The sequence below is a fragment of the Eulemur rufifrons genome, chromosome 2, assembly GCF_041146395.1.
Source record: "Eulemur rufifrons isolate Redbay chromosome 2, OSU_ERuf_1, whole genome shotgun sequence".
In the NCBI taxonomy this organism is placed as follows: Eukaryota; Metazoa; Chordata; class Mammalia; order Primates; family Lemuridae; genus Eulemur; species Eulemur rufifrons.
In genome coordinates this window covers 73661320-73675567 of record NC_090984.1, presented here as the reverse complement: position 1 = coordinate 73675567, position 14248 = coordinate 73661320, and the positions used below count along the sequence as shown (strand labels likewise).

The following is a 14248-nucleotide window of genomic DNA, read 5'->3' as shown; positions in this document are numbered from 1 at the left end:
TTCCACAGTCTGCCTCACAGAATATGCGTCCAAGATTACCCACCTTTGTTTTATTCTTCAAGCCTTTCCTCTTGGAGGACTCACTGAGACAATGTGAATAACTTGGGGTAACCTATCACCACTATGGGCCAAATACTACCAAGTATAAGTCCCCCGATAGTTTTCTTTTACAAAGAAGCCAGAGGATTGGTGACCAATTATCTATTGTTGCAGCCCAGGTTCTCTGGAAGCAGATGCTGAGATGGAGTTTTGAATGACGATGTTTGTGAAGGATAAACACCTGTGAACAGAAGGGGAGGAAGCAAGGTTTGGCAGAAGGAAAAGTCAAAAAAAAAAAAAAAAAAAAAAAGAAGGAAAAGTCAAATTGCAATGCATACCCCACAAAGCTAACAGATTTGGAGCAAGTATTATCTAACAGAATATCCCACTTCATGCTGAAATGGCCTGATCTTTATAGCCCCTCATCTCATGCAATCATCAGTTGTGAGTAGTCTGGAATGGCATAACCTCGACGGAGGTCGACCCTAAAGGAGCTGACAGCTTCAGGCTGTCTGCTAACTGCACTCCCCACAGCTGGGCAGCAAGACCTTCCTTGAAGGGGGTTCAAGCAGCACATGTCTGGCCCACCTGCCAAAGAAAGTAATGTAAAACCATAAAAGGATTTCAAAGTTTTCCTGGCTCTGCTGTTCATGCATTGATTTCTTATCACAAATGGAGCTGACACAAAAATCACTGTATTTCACTTCTCAACTCACATATCATAGAATGGCTGCTTAATTGATAGCAGACTTGAAATGCTATATAAACAACTCAATTACGATCAGGAAGATTGGAAAGTCAGACTTTATCAGCTTTCTTGGTGTAAAGATCAATGCATATAAATAAGGATTTTGCAATTTAAAAAAAAGATTTGAATGCACTTCATAATCAATAGCAAGAGCCCTAAAGATAAGGACTGTGGAGGAAAATGATGCTTTAGCAGATTTCCAATATTTTCTAAATCTTGCTTTACTAGGAAGCAAACTGTTTTAGTATTTATTTTCCAATTTTCAGTTCTACTGAGATGCAATGGATGCTTTCATTTTCTACTTAAAATGTTCAGTGGTAAGCTGAATTTCTCCAATTCTGAGGGTAATCTTGCAATCACCATGTGTGTCCTTCCACAGGGATTGCATCTAAGAAATGCTAGGCACCCTTCTATATTTCACAAAATTACCCAACTCCCAAGGAAGCAAAACACACCAACAGGATTTTACTTAAAAAAAAAAAAAAAAATGGTTTTGCTGCACAGAAATCAGAATCATTCCTTACTTCACAAATAAAATATAATTTGTTATATTATTAAGTACAACTCCACCACAGTATAAAATACAGAACAAGCTCACTTTGTAATAAATCATTTTGAATTGGGGGGGAAGTGTTTAAGAAACTAGAATAGCAATAGATCAGATCACCTTAACACTATGGATTTCACAATGACATATTTCAGTTAACTGCCAGCTTCCATTTTAGCCTACCTGTGGAGATGCTCTTACGATAACTGTTAAAAACGTTCCTTGACCAGAGCATTTCACTAGGGGATGCACAAGAGGATATCCCAGAGGAGAAGAATAAGGAAGGATTAAGGAAGATGTACAAGAGCATTCAATTCTGTGGAGCTAAGTGTTTAATGAAGAACGAATCAGAGATGAGAAAAAGGTTTGAAAGGACACCAAACTGACAGGCGTGACTCTAGAACACGATCAACAAACCATGGATTTGGCCCCTGAGCCAAATCCAACCCATCCCCTGTTTTGGTAAGTAAAGTTTTATTGGAACCTGTGTTCCACATGTTTACATATTATCTATGGCTGCTTTCATGGTACAACAGATACCAGAATTGAGGAGTTGCAACAGAGATTGTATGGTCTACAAAGCCAAAAGTATTTACTATCTGGCCCTTTACAGAAGAAGTTTGTTTGACCCCTGCTCTAGGTAGTGACAAAAGCTGAGTCACTCAGACGCCAGTTGTGATATAGACTTAAACAGAGAAGTAAGCTTCTTTGGGCAAAGAGAGAGCTAAGGCAGATTCTTTAGGACAATAAGTGATCTCTTCTAACTCCTATGTGCCAAACCAGCCAAGCTGTTCGATTATTTAGGTGGCTGTGCAGTGTAGGCCAGAGCAAGACCAAGGCTCAGCTGACTGTAGGAAGAGCCTCTTTTTTCTTTTGATAGGGTTACAAGATAGCTCATTTGCTACCTTTTGGAAAGAGCTTTGAAGGAACGTACTGTAAGCTGGCTTGTTGTAATTGATTTAAGTACTGTTGAATATAATATAAAAGTGACACGTTCTCCAAATTATAGTCCTCTCTGGCCCTCCTTTGCCATGTTTTTGGTGACTCTTCCACCCCTACTTTCCCCTTTACATAATGGTAGCCTCCAAGTTTCTCTTCTTAAACTTCTTCTAATCTAACCTCCCTCTCCTGGGGGCATTTTCACAGATGTTCTTAGCTTCCGATAACTTCTATAGGCAGATGACTCCCAATTCTATTAACACATCTCCTAAACCTGAGATCTGCATGTACACTGCTTTTGCAAGAACTCTACTCCTCAAATGCAATACATACAAAAACTCACCTCCTCTTTCCCCCCAAATAAATGTAGTGATGAATTCAGACTGCCTTAGTTAAAATCCTAGCACCACCACTCCAAAGCTGTGTAACTTTGGGCAGGTTACTTAAATGTCTAAGTCTTGGTTTCCTTGGTGTAAAATGGAGATAACAGTGCCTACTCCAGAGTGTGGTTGTGAGGATTGAATGAGATAATGCATGAAAAACACTTAAAACAGTGCCTGACATAAAATAATATCTTAGTAACTATTAATATCAGGAGCAGTGAAGTTATCACTAGAATGTTTTTTTTTTTATTTCCAGTATTAGTAAAGAGCACTTCCATTAAATGTCACCTTTTGACTTGGCTCTTCCCTGAAATTCTGACCTCTCTATGCTCCCGTAGAACCACATAGATCAAGAATTTACCACACATAAATTGCTTATTTACGTGTTGTCTCTCATACAAGTCCATAAGCTCCTTGGTGACAAGTTGTATCTAGTTTAACTCTTAACACTGAAAGAATATTGTAAAATGGATAGGGAAAGTGGGCAGGCAGAGAGACTAGTCAGAAGATATTAGACGAGACCTAAAGAGGAACTTTTAAACTAAGTCGGTGGGAGTGAGGATGAAAGAGAAGGATTTCAGAGAAATTTAGAAGAATCAACAGAACTTTCCAGTGATTGGGTGTCAGTGATCAGAGAAAGTTTTTCATTTTACTTCCAACCAGCCATGAGTTTATCCACTCGTAATCAAGTAAGAATATTTGCAATAGAGCAAAGGTGCTGTTTTGAGCTAGGATTGGTAAAAAGAGTGAGAATTAGATCCTACTTCAGATTTCCTCTCTGCCTGGCTTCCATGTATTACTTCTTACCTGGTTTCTTCATCATTTTTCTTGTTCCATCAAGTAATGTGACACAATGGTGGGCGCACAGGCTTTGAAATCAGGCAAACCTGCATTTATGTTCCAGCTCTTCTTGAAACTGTGGACCACGGGCAAGTGGTTTCCACATCTTTAATATAGGAGTGATGATTGTATCTACCTTGTTGGTTTATGTGAAAATTAAATAGATAATACTTGTAAAGCTTTTAGCATAGCACGTAGCACATAGTAAATGTTCTATATTAGCTGCTTTTATTTTATAAAAACAAATAGTATAAAGTAGTGAATCTTTAACTTTTAGACCCACCAGGATAAGAATTTCATATGATAGAGCTACTACTTTTATATGATACATCATAAAATTATAATCATATATCTAATCTGGAATTTTATTAAAAAGTAGGTATTGAATACCATATTAGGCCAAAAAATAGAATCTCATCCTATAGCTACTGGTGAGAAGTATCATTTGGGATTGGGATAGAAGAAAAGAAAGTTAATGAACAGAAGTCATTTAACCTCGTTAACTTACTTTCATAATAATAAGAATCTGTACTTTTGTTAAGAATAAATGGTGGGCCGGGCGCGGTGGCTCACGCCTGTAATACTAGCACTCTGGGAGGCCGAGGCGGGTGGATCGCTCGAGGTCAGGAGTTCGAGACCAGCCTGAGCAAGAGCAAGACCCCATCTCTACTAAAAATAGAAAGACATTATATGGACAACTAAAAATCTATATAGAAAAATTTAGCCGGGCATAGTGGCGCATGCCTGTAGTCCCAGCTACTCGGGAGGCTGAGGCAGTAGGATCGCTTAAGCCGAGGAGTCTGAGGTTGCTGTGAGCTAAGCTGACGCCACGGCACTCACTCTAGCCTGGGCAACAAAGTGAGACTCTGTCTCAACAAAAAAAAAAAAAAAGAAAAGAAAAAAGAATAAATGGTGAATTCCCAATCTAAACTCTGTCATATCTAAACTCTGTCATATCATTACTTACATAAATTCCTTTACCTGTCAGTTATGAATTGATCACAAAGCATTTGATCTCAAGATTCTTATTCAGTACAGAAAAAGCAAAGACATCAAATATATTTAGTAATCTCAGCTAGAAAATAGAAACTAATTATTGTAAGTAACATATTTTATTACTACAGCTAATTTAGAAATTATTGGTTTACAGTATTTAGTACTCATTTTTGTTAAGCAAACTATAAAATTTAGATGGCCTTTTAAACTCCTGATGAAAAGCTTTTCTTATTTACAAAAGTTACTAATTTGACACCAACAGAAGTTGATTCTTAATTTTCTTTTCAATCACATCATTGCTGGCATAATGCCAAAAAAAAAAAAAAAAAGAGAAGGATGACTTCTAGAATAAAAGCAACTAAAACCTAAGAGGGAGTTCTTAACTCTGCTTACCCACCAGCCCAATCACTGCTACTGCCAGGGTTCAGACACCCATGAAATTTCAACTGAACAGAATTTAAAAAGACAGAGATAAGTTTTATAAGCAAAATTAAGGAGATCTGCGGCTGAAAATTTATCTTCATGTAAAAGGATCTTGTGGACATTACAAACATTACTTTCAAAATCAGAAGGAAGGTAGGTGAAAGGAAACCTATTTCAGTTTGGCTTTTGATCCTCTGGGTAGCTTCAATCAGATCATTTCGTTCTGTACCTCTTTTTCGCTGTTTCTAAAGCAATAATTGCCATATCACTATCTTGAAAGTGTGATTTAACAACCAAATTCTAGAAATTTCTACTGGCCTCATTTTCCCATTTGAAAAAAATGATGAAATTATATCAGACACTCTTCTAAGTTTGCTTTTAGCTTTAAAACGCTATGACTCCAATAGGTCATAAGTTATTTCCAGGAAACTGGAAAACATTTTGTTCAGAAGGCCCAGGGCCAAGAACAGCTATGTTATCCACATGGAATAAACAATCATTCACACAGAGAATTAGCATGGATTTCTTTAGCACCCTAAAGAAATGGGACATCTGACTGGCAAATTTTGGTGTTGAGTTGGAAAATGGAAAGGCCAGGATCAACAGAGACCGGGTCTGGGGAGAGGAGAGGCCTATAGAAAGGATGCCAAGGGGGTCAAGGTCAAGGGTGCTTTCTTCATGGTAGATGCTCAACGGGGTGGTAAGCTTTCTTGGAATGTAGGACTAAAGATTGCTAGTACAAGGAGAAGGGAGACTCCAAAAGGGAAATCTGTGGAACATTAAAGACTACCTCGAGATATCAGTGTATCAAGTTTTATAAGCATATCCCTTAAAAATGAACCTTGAAATCATAAACAAGAACTCTCACCATATGAATGAACATATTATAAAGCTTAGAGTTGCTATTAAAAATATTCTTATTATCAGGACTTTTTCTTGGCAAAAGTACGGTGCAGAAAAAGAAAATCTTAATGGCTTTCTCACCTCCCCGCATCGTATTTATCCTCCTGTCCGCTTCTCATTCTTCCCTGGGCTCTCCCACCCTACTCCCCCCACTTAGCCCTCAAGTCTTCAGACAACTCACTGTACCACCTCTCAGCCATGAACTTGACCTGGGAACACTGCACCGTCCTTTAAGACCTCTCTAGAAGCACGGTGCAGAAGGATGAGCAAAGGTTTGAAGTCAGGCGACAGAGAGGTGAATGAATCCCAGCACCCTGAGCATGTGGAGAAATTACACACTTGCCAAGCCTTGACATCTAAAACTGCTGTGAAGTTTAAAGGTGATCATATACGTAAAACTCCTACCACAAGGAGGAGTTTCGGAGGCAATTCTAGGGCACCAAGATTTTCTTGATAACCTAGACAGGTCTTTCTATTCTCATGTAGAAGAGAGAGATTTTATGAGAAAACCTGTTACTTGTCTTTGTGGGAAATGATAAGTGAAACTAAAGCCCACAAAACTGCCTGATTGTAGGGTATCAAAAGTAAGGTTTGATGGCACTGGTGATTATTTGGTAATGCCTCCCTTGCTGTGAGTGTATGATGATTCGTAAAAGAAAAATGATACTTGTGGAAAGGAGAAGACAAAAAATGTGAATCATGACCTAAAGGAAACTTCATTTATACCATATCCTCATTTATATGGATGGATCCGTTCTTCTAAAAGTTTTAAGTTATTCATAGTTAATCTATGACTATAGGGTCATTCTATAAGTCTCCAGTGAAATAAGAGTTGGTGTAATTAGCCACGAAACTCAGGCTTATTTTAAAAACCCACAAGTTTTGCCTAAATTACTCAGATGAGCACTCTGACTGCTCAGCTCATTCTGCGGGGGAAGTGCATTAACTCCCACTATAGAGTAGAAGCTGGCGTTATCCCTGGAGCTTCTTTAAGTGTTTCTGAACATCTGATTACTTACAGTCTATGACTCACAAATTATATAAATCTTTTGAGAATTGAGAGTTAATGCTTTCTTTTCATCCCCATTATATTGAAAAGTAATAGCACTACCTCTGAAAGAAATTAGAGTCCTGCAGCTAATATTTACTATGGACAATCTTAGTCAGAGTAATCCTCAGTAAATGTCAATTGTATGCACAGTCTACTAACCAGAGACAACAGGATCCCTGAAAGGGAATTATGACCCCAACAGAGACTTCAATCTACATGACTTTCCTAGAGTAAAAGACTCGACAATTTCTCAAAGACTAGAAGAACATAGGTTTCCTGACTTTCAGGCAGGGCTCTTACCATTGTTCATATTTCTATGCTAAGAAGCAGGATGTGGTGTAAATATTTTGGCCTGCAGGTAAGATCTGCCACTTCCTAGCAATGTGACCATGGAAAAATTGCTGAATCCCTTTGTCTTCTTAATTTCTTCATCTGTGAAATAAAAATACTATTGTTCATATAGTGGCTGTGAAGCTTAAATTTATATATATGACTTTCCTAAGGTTATATTGTATCAAACAACCACAATATCTCAATGGCTTCCAAGAACATACTCAGCTAGGGCTCCATGTGTTTTATTATTCCAAACCAGGCTGAAGTAGTAGTTAGGAGCTGGAGTAAGGGTGACTGGACACACACAAAGCCTCTGAAAGCTCCAGCTCACTGGCATGCTTTCATTTCTGCCCATATCCCAAACATCAAAGCAAGTTATGGGGCCAAGCACAAAGTCTACAGGGAAGATATGCCACCTATCAAGATAAGCAAATCATTAGGTAAGTCAACGATAAACCAATCATCAGAGCACAGAAAACATCAAATATAACTGGTGCTTCCTAAATGCTGATTCCACCTCCTACTACTTCTCCAAGCCTGGGCTCCCAAGTTTTCAGATAATAGGTGTTCACTAAGTAATTACTGATTCATTTATCAATTAGCTAATAATTATCATCATGCAACTAGTATGGAAAGAATAACACAGGTTTTAGATTGCAGATATAAATAATTTTCTTTTGGACACTTGAGTCACACATTTTAATCACATAGAGTATTTTTTTAAAGTTACATGTTAAGTGATTTGTAAGTCTGTAGGTACTGTATGCTGTCCAATGTAGACTAAGATTGAAAGTACTCACATCTTCAACAATGGCATCTTAATAATATTAAGATATACTTTAATAACAAAGTTAAACTCTTAAAATAATAATTGTCATATAACTTGAAAAGGTGCAATAAAATTGTTTAGTATTATACCAACTACATGCAAAGACAATGTGGATTGAAATAACTTTGGGGTAGTTTTACAGTGGTCACAATCATAACAATCTTTAAAAAACTGAAAAGGTAAATAACATCTCAGAAGAATGTATTTATTATCACCCAATATTAATTTTTACCACCAGCATCTTGTGTCAGAACTCCTAGGACTATCAGGAAAAATGAAGAAACTATGATTAGGAAATAGGCATTCCCACTTTCATCCAAAATTGTCATTTGCATGAAGGTGACTTTGTATAAATTATATTCATCTTTGTTCAGAATCCTTGGCTGTATATCAAAATGAAATATTAAGTTGTGTATTCACACAATGCCTAGTTAAGAAGGATATTCTCTTGGGTTGAATTCAGTGATGAATTAAGAGTTACTGTCCCTCTCTCTGTGAGAGTCTATATTGTATAGGACAGCTTCATTTATAAAATGCCTCACTATTGAAGTGACCCTGAAACAATAAAAGATGGACATGTAGTGCAGTAAAAGGTCTGTTTGTAACGTATTTATTTATGTGCCATTCATCAAAAGGGATTAGCTATTCTCTAGATTAGTGCTATGCCATCATTACTGCCCTGGATGGGTAAAACTTCCACAGTAATTTTCCATCTTCATTGATCTTTTGGATTAAATTGATTTTTAGTCTCCAAGAAGAGGAAACAAGTTCACAAAGGAATCAGGTTCATTCTGAGCACTGTTCTTCAAAACCACATGTTCAGATCCCAGGGCTTTTATGCATTCACTGTCCTTTGATACCAGAAGCACATTGATTTTAAAGTTTGAGAAACATTGCATGGGAGAATCCTTAGGTAGGTAGGATGAATTCTGTAAATTTATTTAAGGGAACAGAATATTTAGGGAAATTTGCAGGCACAGATTTAAATGCAAGAAAACAGGCAGCCAAAATATTTGCATGATTTTAGGCAAACCAACATAAATACCTTGCTTAGTCCTCCAAAATGTCTCACACCCAGTTGTTGAAGCTTAAAATTCCTTCCACATAAGAGAACAATGCCTTCAGTCAGTATGCTTAAAGTGTACACACACTTGATAGTATGTCATCTTCTTAACAAAGACACAAGTAATTTAAATCAAATCTTTTCCTGAAAGCAGTTTTTATTATAATTGAGGGGGAAAAGCAAGAAATTCTGGGCACATAAGGTGGAGAAAAACAGGAAGGGAATTCATGCAATGCGAAAAAGAGTCCAGAAAGAATAAGGGAAGAGTATCAAAACAAGCTTCATCCACTTCAAAATTTTCCCCAGAGTTGCAATGAGTGACTGACATCCATTTCCTGATCAAACCTCTGAATTCTTTCCCTCCTAGATCTTCAACTTGCTGCCTTGCAAGGACACTAATTATTTCTGCTGACCACATAGATGGTGGTATCACCAGCTGCAATCTAAACCAAACTTATGCTATTTTAGCAGAAAGAGGATTTAAGTTGTGAGCATAAGTTTTACTAGAGTTCATTACTAAGAAGAGATATACTAGTTAAAAATGGGTCAATAGAGTATTAAAATGTCAAGAAACGATACCATATGCAGAGCTCTTCTGAAAAACAGAACATATAGGGAGGACATGACAAAATGCAAAAAGACTGAAGTAAGTCCACCAATGACAGTGAAGCATATTTGATTTTAATATAAGAAAGAATTTCCTAAAACTTGGAGCTGTCCAAAATCAAGAGGGCTGCACTCCAAGGTGATGGACTCCCTGGAACTCAAATGGTTATTTAAGGCTAATACAGAAAGGATTCCTGGTAAGGAGATGGAGAAGGAACTAAAACTAAATTTAATGCTAAGCATCTCTAATTTTCCGTAAACAATATCTCTTCTGGGGCCATAAAGAAAGAGCATTTGGGAGACATTAATATAATGCAGAAAAGAAAGGATATCAGAGAATGACTATAAAAATGAAAAAATTTAATGTTACCAATAAACCTGGAGGCCAGAAGGGACATGTACAAAGACGAGACACAACTGATGATGGCAGAGAACAGCAGGTAAGCAGAACATGTGGGAATAGGTAACTGGGTAGGATTAAGAAAAGGCTGGGATGAGGAAAGGGATACTTCCTGTCCGGGGGGAGGACACAAGGAATGAAGGCATAAGGAATATGCAAATCAGGAAGCAAGAAATCAGACTGAAATGGAGTTTCCCAAAATGAAGGGACATATTTCATGGGGGGAAAAGAATTCTATGATCAAATCTGTTTGGAAACACCAAGTAAACACTATGGAATGGATTCCTTAAATACCACAAAACAGCCTCAGCTGGTCATCATAATTGGTAAGTCTCCCAGAGAGGAGGAAAACATGCCGTGGTCCCATTAAACAAAACATGCCATGGTCCCATTAAACCAGTTTTGTTTTGTTTTGTTTTGTTTTACAGAAATCTTTGGGAACTAGTATTCTGAAGAAGACACAATGAAAAAGAAATACTGGACTTAGGTGTCTAGACTTACTATCTGATGGTTAGTGAATGTCTGGACTTATAATAAGGGCTTGTATTTAGAGCCTAGTCATAAGTAACCTGGTTAATTTGAAAACCACAAACAGATGAATCTCAAGCCAATTTAGGAAGAAAGGAGAGTAAAGCTAATCTCAGAAGCTTCCTTCCTGTATTAAGCCCTGTTTTAGCATTTTACTCATTTGGGCAAGTGTTCTGCTCTATAGCAAGAGCCCTACACTGCACCAGATTCTGAATTCTAAATTGCTAGCCAGAAAAAGAATATTTGCATAGTTCATTTCACAAGATGAGAAGTAAGAGTTAAAAATACCTCAGAGAGTCCAGTTTCATTGTTTAAAGAAAATAATCGAAAAAGATGGCGGAGTGGTGGTGACGGCCTGAATCTGCGCTCCCGGGAAGGAAGGCATCGATCCGGACCTGCCACAACGCTAGAAGACCGCTCCCACACAGGAACAGCGGTGTGAATCCACAGAGAATCAGCGTGGGACAAACAGAGCGAGTGAGGTCTGAGGTGAACGAATATTAGGAACGCGGGACAGACACTAGCCAGCGGAGCGCGGGTCGGATACACCCGCCCCCAGCCGGGGCGGGTGCAGCCTCTCGGGAAAGCGGCTTGCCCTCCGCTCCCAATTGAATAGAGCCCTGACCCAGGCCAGCGCAGGATCACTGAGGGATACGTGGCGCATTGGAGACAGGAGGCTTTTTTGCAAAATTACCTTAGAACCTGGGGGATCTCAGCTGAGACAGCGCTTGGCAAGGAGGGACGGATCTGCCCCAGGGTGGAAAAACACAAAAGACTCCCGGACAGCAAATAGCGTCGTACCCCGTGCTGCCTTTTTCGGCAGTTCTCCAGCCGGTCACCCCCGGTGCGTGTCCTTGCTGGCCAGCCCCTGGGCAGTGGCGGTCTCTGCCTGCCGGGGAGCCGGTCCCCTCCAGCCCCGGAGCTCGGCAGGCGCCATCTTGAAAGCGAGGGCGAAACCGCTCGGGAGCCAAAAAGTGCCCAGCAGCTCTTTCTGCCCGTGCTGCCTTTTTCGGCGGTTCTCCAGCCGGTGACCCCCAGTGTGCGTCCTTGCTCGCCAGCCCCCGGGCAGTGGCGGTCTCTGCCTGCCCGGGAGCTGGTCCCCTCCAGCCCCGGAGCTCGGCAGGCGCCATCTTGAAAGCGGGGGCGAAACCGCTCGGAAGCCAAAAAGTGCCCAGCGGCTCTTTCTGCCCGTGCTGCCTTTTTCGGCGGTCGGTGACCCCCAGTGCGCGTCCTTGCTCGCCAGCCCCCGGGCAGTGGCAGTCTCTGCCTGCCGGGGAGCCGGTCTCCTCCAGCCCCGGAGCTCTGCAGGCGCCATCTTGAAAGCGAGGGCGAAACCGCTCGGGAGCCATAAAGTGCCGAGCGGCTCTCTCTGCACGGCGCCCTCCGCTGGTCTCTGAACCAACGCCAGGAGTGCGGGATATGCCGGGGCCGTGCTCGGGGTGAAGGGGCAGAGCTGCGCTAAGGCACAAAAAAAAAAAAAAAAAAGCCCACGAACAAGAAGAATAGGCTCGCCGAACTGTATATTTTATTCTTGGTAAATTTCTTCTGGGTTTTGTTTGTTTGTGTTTGTGTTTTTTGTTTTTTTTTTCCTTTTCTTTTCTTTTTCTTTTTTTTTTCCGGCGGCTCACGAGCCGGACAGCCCCAGCGGGCACCTTTGCCCTCTGGGCCTCTGGCTGCCGCGCCTTTTTGAGCGCGGGAGGTTGGATCCCCACCACCCTCGGAGTTGTGCGGGCGCGCAGACGCCATCTTGAAATCCACTGCGAAACCGCCCGGGACCCAGCAGGGCGGGCATGAAGGGGCGGAGCTGCCCTAAGGCGTAAAAACAAAAACATCTAATGGCCGCTCCGGACCCAGCCGAGCGGAAGAGAAGGGGCCGAGCTGTGCTAAGGCGTAAAACAAACAAACAAACAAAAAAACATTGAGTCGCTGAATTATATACTTCAGATTTGTGTATCTTTCTGCCTTGCAGTGTGGTGAGGTGCTATGTAGTTTGTTTTTGTTCATTTTTGTTGGCGTTTTTGGTGTTTTTTGGTTTGGCTTTTTGCGTTTTTCTTTTTTTTTTCCCTTTTTTTCTTTTTTTTTTTTCTCTTTTTCTTTCTTTCTTTTTCTTCTTTTTTTCTTTTCTCTTTCGTTTTCTCCTCTTTCTTTTCTTTCTTTCCTTTTCTTTTTTCTTTTCTTTTTTTTTTTTTTTTTTTTTCCTTCTCTTTCTCCTCTCTTTTCGCCTTCTAACTGGGGACCCACGGTGAGCTTCGGAACGGGCCAGGTCCCTGGCTCTGGTACATACCGGATCCTGAGCAGTCACCCCCAGGGCCGGAGATCTGCGGGCACGCAATCGCCATTCTAGGGCCCACAGCCAAGTCACTGCGGAGCAATAGGGTACCAAGAGGCTCCCTGGACGGTCCTCTCCCCTGGTCCACGGACCTTATATAGGATCCCCACGGAAGTGTAAACACTGAATACTTCTCCAGAAGCGAGAGTGTGGAACCTGATCCCTGGGGACATTGGACCAAGATAGACTTTTGCCCGTGGGAGCTACAGCAACTGGGGCGCTGAGCAAGCGAGGTCACCGTCCTCTCCCCATAGCTAGTATCTTGCCTGCAGATAGAGTCAGAAACCTCCCTTATAGAGGAAGAACCAAAGGGAAACAAACAAGCAAAGAGAATTTCAGTCTACTATTAGTGTGGACCCTGCCTGCCTTCTGAAAGACCACAACACAGTGTTCTAACTCACCAAAGCGGTCTTGGATCACTCCAATCCTCTAGGATTGGACCCATCGGAAGCAGTCCCCCAACGGAAACAGAAAAATCTCTAAACAATACACAACAGTCTCGCCCTCTTGCCAAAAGAAGCAACATACCTAGACTGTTTCACAGCCTAAGAATAGAGCACAAAGAGTCCTGTTAACCAGACTAAATCTATAAGTAAAGATCCAACGATAAATCTAGATGGGAAGGGCCCAGCGAAAAAACACGGAGAGCACAAAGAATCAAATGGAAAGCTCATCCCCAAAGAGAAATACCAGCTCCCAACCATCTGACACAAACCAGACTCAAAACACCAACATGTCACAGGAAGAATTCCAATTATGGATCATAAACAAGCTGAATAATATACAAGAATCAATGGATAAACAACACAAGGAAAACACACAAAAAAATACAGGATTTGGAGGAAAAATTCACTAAAGAAATTGAAATAGTGAAGAAAAACCAAACTGAACTCCTAGAAGTGAAGAATTCACTCAGAGAGCTACAAAACACTGTGGAAAGTCTCAAGAGCAGGGTAGATCAAACAGAGGAAAGAATCTCAGAAATTGAAGATAACTCCTTCCAACTAAATAAGTCAGTCACAGAGATAGATCGAAAAAGTAAGAGAAATGATCTGAGTCTTCAAGAAATGTGGGATTATGTGAAGAAACCTAACTTGAGAGTTATTGGCATTCCTGAGGGTGAAGAAGATAATAAGCAAGGGTTGGACAAGCTATTTGAAGACATAATCGAGGAAAATTTTCCAGGCCTTGCCAATACTCTAGACATACAGATTCAAGAAGCTCAAAGGACACCTGGGAGATTCATAGCAAATAGGAAAACACCACGCCACGCAGTCATCAGGCTGACCAA

General features: G+C 40.6%; 1 long non-coding RNA gene across 1 annotated transcript in view; it reads right to left on the bottom strand.

Moving 5' to 3' along the window:
* Positions 1-236: 236 nt before the first annotated feature.
* LOC138379161 (uncharacterized) overlaps positions 237-14248 on the bottom strand; it is a 123319-nt gene continuing 109307 nt past the window's right edge. The window contains exon 3 of the long non-coding RNA XR_011231975.1: positions 237-280. This is a non-coding gene — a long non-coding RNA (uncharacterized lncRNA). The remainder of the gene's footprint in view (positions 281-14248) is intronic.